Raw genomic sequence first — 5,850 nt, 5'->3', positions numbered from 1 at the left:
TTTTCTTATGAAACATTTAATTCATTCAATTTGCTTTTCTTAACCTGATCTATAAGGCAGACTGGAAAAATATTATTGCTCAGATCTCTTGATACTAATAAATTACCCATTTCTTCTATTCACCAAAAGACAAAAGTACAGAAATTAAGGTTCTGAGGGCTGAATCTTTCAGATTTTTCTATTTCTATAATTTCTCATGTAAAGGTCCAGATAGTCAAAGCTATAGTTTTTCCAGTAGTTGTGTACAGATTTGAGAGTCAGTCCATAAAGCAGGCTGAGCACCAAAGAACTGTTGCTTTTGAACTGTGCTGATGGCAAAGACTCCTGAGAGTTCCTTGGACAGCAAGGAAATCAAACCAGTCAATCCTAAAGGAAATAGACCCTGAATATTCATTGCAAAGACTGATGCTGAAGCTGAAGCTGAAGCTCCAATACTTTGGCCACCTGATGCAAAGAGTTGACTCACTGGAAAAGACCCTGATGCTGGGAATGATTGATGGCAGGAGGAGAAAGGAAGAGAGAGAATGAGATGGATGGATGACATCACTGACTCAATGGACATGAGTTTGAGCAAGCTCCACAAGATGGTAAAGAACAGGGAAGCATGGCCTAATACAGTCCATGGGGTTGCAAAGAGTTGGACATAACTGAGCAACTGAGCAACAACATGAACATTTTTTATTTTTATTCTGCTTCTTCTGGTGGGACATTTCCTCATTAGCCACAAAATTAAAATCCAGGAGCTCAATAAGATGTGTTACTCATGAAGGTTCCATGTTTGCCCTGAAATCTGGAGCCATTCTACTGTGGCTAATCTCCTTAGCTTCTTTGCAAAGCCTCATGTTTGATCATTGCCCCTGCTCCCTTCCCCCACATTGACCCAGTCTTTTTATGAGTTTCTAGATTTAGGGCTTTTCTTGGATGATTCTTTTATTACACAGAGTTGGGGAAAGGTGCATGCTTCAGTGTTGTATTTCTGGGCTCATGTGCAAACAACGAATCAAATTCTCTTTCCCTGAAGGGACAAAAAGTGTTTTCTGAGGAAAATGATCTGTATAGGATTTACTATATTAAAAGTCTGTGGCCTAATGTTCAGTTCAGTTCAGTTCAGTTCAATCACTCAGTCGTGTCCAACTCTTTCTGACCCCATGGACTGACTGCATGCCAGGCCTCCCTTTCTAACATCAACTCCCAGAGTTTACTCAAACTCATGTCCATTGATTTGGTGATGTCATCCAACCATCTCATTCTCTGTCATCCCCTTCTCCTCCTTCCTTCAATCTTTCCCAGTATCAGTGTCTTTTCAAATGAGTCAATTCTTCGCATCAGGGGGCCAAAGTATTGGAGCTTCAGCATCAGTCCTTCCAATGAATATTAAGGACTGATTTCCTTTAGGTTTGACTGGTTGGATCTCCTTGAAGTCCAAGGGACTCTCAAGAGTCTTCTCCAACACCACAGTTCAAAAGCATCAATTCTTCAGTACTCAGTTTTCTTTATAGTCCAGCTCTCACACCCATACATGACTACTGGAAAAACCATACCCTTGACAAGATGGACATTTGTTGGCAAAGTAATGTCTCTGCTTTTTAATATGATGTCTAGGTTGGTCATAGCTTTTCTTCCAAGGAGCAAGCATATTTTAATTTCATGGCTGCAGCCACCATCTGCAGTGAATTTGGAGCCCCCCAAAATAGTCTCTCACTGTTTCCACTGTTTCCCCATCTATTTGCCATGAAGTGATGGGACCAGATGCCATGATCTTCGTTTTCTGAATGTTGAGTTTCAAGCCAACTTTTTCACTCTCCTCATTCACTTTCATCAAGAGGCTCTATAGTTCTTCACTTTCTGCCATAAGGGTGGTGTCATCTGCATATCTGTGGTTATTGATACTTCTCCCAGCAATCTTGATTCCAGCTTGTGCTTCATCCAGTCCAGCGTTTCTTATGACATACTCTGCATTTAAGTTAAATAAGCAGGGTGACTATATATAGCCTTGATGTACTCCTTTCCCTATTTGGAACCAGTCTGTTGTTCCATGTACAGTTCTGTTGCTTCTTGACCTGCATACATATTTCTCAGGAGGCAGGTCAGGTGGTCTGGTATTCCCATCCCTTCAAAAATTTTCCACAGTTTATTGTGATCCACACAGTCAAAGTCTTTGGCGTAGTCAATGAAGCAGAATTAGATTTTTTTCTTGAACTCTCGTGCGTTTTCAATGATCCAACAGATGCTGGCAATTTGATCTCTGGTTCCTCTGCCTTTCCTAAATCCAGCTTGAACATCTGGAAGTTCATGGCTCACTTACTGTTGAAGCCTGGCTTGGAGAATTTTGAGCATCACTGTGCTAGATGTGCTGCTGCTGCTAAGTCACTTCAGTCGTGTCCGACTCTATGTGACCCCATAGGGCAGCCAACCAGGCTCTGCCATCCCTGGGATTCTCCAAGCAAGAACACTGGAGTGGGTTGCCATTTCCTTCTCCAATGCATGAAAGTGAAAAGTGAAAGTCAAGTTGCTCAGTCGTGTCTGATTCTTAGCAACCCCGTGGACTGCAGCCCACCAGGATCCTCCGTCCATGGGATTTTCCAGGCAAGAGTTCTGGAGTGGGGTGCCATTGCCTTCTCTGTGCTAGCATGTGAGATGACTGCAAATGTGCGGTAGTGCCTAATGTTACTTTTACATTAAGCTGTTAGTAGATTGCCAGCCATAATACCTGAACAAAGGTACAATTTAAAAAAAAAATTCTTTTGCTCAATTTAGAAAAAAGAATATATATTTTGATAGCATTTACACAATCCCAGTAGCATTTACCATGCTTTCAATATTTGATAGGCATCTATAAACTCAAAACTTCTTTTAATATGTTTGGATTTTGGACCACCATGTGTACTGGAACAAACAGAAATCCACAGCAAAGGATGAATCTAGACACAGGCCTTATACCTTTCCAAAAAATTAACTCAAAATGAATCAAAGTGGCTCACAAGTCTAAATGAAAAACATAAAATTCCTAGAAGATAATGTAGGACAAAATCTAGATAATCTTGCTATGGCATAGACTTTCAGGTACAATACCAAAGACATGATTCAATGAAAGAATTGGTAAGCCAAATTTCACTAAAATTAAAAATTTTCTGCTCTGTAAATGACAGTCAAGAGAGTACGTAGACAAGCCATAGGCTACAAGAAAATACTTGCAAAAGGCACATTAGATAAAGGAGTACCATTTAAAATATACAACGGATTCTTAAAACTCAACAATTAAAAAAATAAACAGTTTGATTTAAAAATGGGCAAAATGCCTGAATAGATAGCTCAAAGAAAATATACAGATGGGAAATAAGCATATAAAATACAGTCCATATCATATATTATGGGAGAGCTGAAAATTAAAACAAAAGTAAGATACCTATACACAATTATTAGAATGGTTAAAATCCAAAACACTAACACCACTGAATGCTTGGGAGGATGTAGAACAATAGAAACACTCATTCATTGCCGATGAGGATGCAAAATGATACAGTTATTTTGGAAGCCAATTTGGCAGCTTCTTATAAAACTAAATGTACTCATCATATGATCCAGCTAATAAGAAAAAAAAAATTTTTTTAAGCCAAAAGACCATGAACACTAAAGAGAATGGCAGCAGTCAGAGAAAGCTCTCTTATGCTGTGTAGCCACATCTCTTGTTGAATGCTGAGTTACTCATGCACAGACTCTGAGGGTACCCTTGCTTGGGACCGAAGTTCTGAACAAGATATAGAGCACAAAAACCAGATGTTTTAGTTCAATCCTCTAAAGAAAACTACCTGATAAATCAAAGAAAGCAATACTCATCACAGGAAAATAATAAATTCAGAATTTCTACAATTTTACATGCTATCCAAAAAGTTATTTGACAAGCTACCAAGAAAATGGAAAATATTTTTTGAGAGTAAAGATATCAACCAAGTCTGACCTTGAAAGGAAACAGATGTTGAAACTAACAGAAAAAATATTTTTAAGTGGGTTTTAAATAATCATCAATGAAGTAAAACAACATGTTTTGAATGCATGAAAAATCTCAGCAGATACATGGAAAGCCTCAGGAGAAAGAAATTCTAGAACTAAAAATAATTTCTCAAGGAAGTGAAAAATTAACTGGATGATTTAGCCAAATGGGCGAGAAAGAAGAGTAAATAAACTTGAAAACAGATCAATAGAAATCCAAAGTGGGAAATGCTGAAAAAAATGTTTTTTAATGAATAGAGCCTCAAGCACATATTAGATGATATTGAGAAGTCAAATAAACATGCAGTTAGAAGGACAAAACCTCCAGAAACCATGGGAATGAGAAAACAGTAGCAAAACATCTTAAATTGCTGAAAGATGGAAGTTTGTAGACCTAAAACTCTTTATTCAGAAAACATATCATCTCAAAATGAAGACAAAAATCACATTTTCAGATAGAAGAAGACAAAGAGGTCTTATTGCCAGAGACCTGTACTGTAAGAACACTTAAGGAAGTTCTTCAGGCTCAGGGGAAATGACGGTTGATGGAAATTTAGATCCTCAGAAAAGAATGAAGAACATTGGAAATGGCAAATATCTGGACAGATTTAAGAAACTATTTTTGTCTTTTCAAATTTAAATTTCTTTATACATTTTATAAAACTTTAAAAGAAAATCATCCTATTGTGAGAATTACAGTGTTTTGGGATATATTATGTATGTGTGTGTACTTAGTCACTCAGTCATGTCTGACTCTTTGTGCCCCCATGGATTGCAGCCTGCCAGGCTCATCTGTCCGTGGGATTCTCCAGGCAAGAATTCTGGAGTGGGTTGCCATTGCCTTCTCCAGGGGATCTTCCCAACCTAGGGATCAAAACAGCACCTCTGGCTTTGGCAGGCAGATTTTTTATGACTGAGCCACCTGGGGAGCCCCATCATGTATAACAAGTACAACATAAAGACAGAGATGGGAGATCAATTTATATTAAAGTGCAAGGTTTCTATATTTTGCTTGAAGTTGGAACATTATTATCTCTAATAGGAGGACTATACTTATGTCAGTGATGCATTTTACAAGCTGTAGGAAAATCATTATAAATACGCAAAAAAAAAAAAAACCAAAAAAAAAAAAACAAAGGTAAATAGGGAACAAGAAAACTTAAGTTCTTTTTTAAAAATTTTATTGACATAGAATTGATTTCCATTGTTGTCCTAATCTCTGTTGTATAGCAGTGACTTAGTTATACATATACATTACTTATACATATCTTTTTTCATATTCTTTTCCATTATAGTTTATCACAGGATATTGACTATAATTCCCTGTGCTATACAACAGAATCTTATTGTCTATCCATCAATCATTTTAATAATAAAAAACAGCAGGGAAAGAGGAATGAGAAAAAAGCCAGAAAAAAAAAGCAAAAAATAAACTTGTAAATCCATTTTTCCCTCAAAATGTGTCACATTTGTCATGGTTTTTTTTTTATAACTTATCTTAATGACAGTTCTTAAATTAGGTAGAAAATGACCACCATTTGTCCTGCTTTACAGATAGGTAGCTGAAACAAAAAGAAGGTAAATGATTTCTCCTGGGTTAAACTCTCTGAGCGTTGAATACTTGCTGTCAACAGAAGATGAACTGGTTTCACCTCTGTACATCAATTCCAGCTGTTGACAGTGAATGTGATACTTACCAATGAATTAAACATAGAGAAGAATAAATAAAATATGTGTCCAAAAGAATGATTCTAGCTATTTAGGTATCTTTGGTTACTTCAGTGCTAACAACTGTGTCATTTTATTTTTTGGTTTTCAATTTTTGTTCTTGTTGTTGCTGTTGTTGTTTTTAAGGAAGCT

This window comes from Bubalus kerabau, chromosome 8 (assembly GCF_029407905.1).
Source record: "Bubalus kerabau isolate K-KA32 ecotype Philippines breed swamp buffalo chromosome 8, PCC_UOA_SB_1v2, whole genome shotgun sequence".
Classification (NCBI taxonomy): Eukaryota; Metazoa; Chordata; class Mammalia; order Artiodactyla; family Bovidae; genus Bubalus; species Bubalus kerabau.
Note: the sequence above shows the minus strand (reverse complement) of the source record.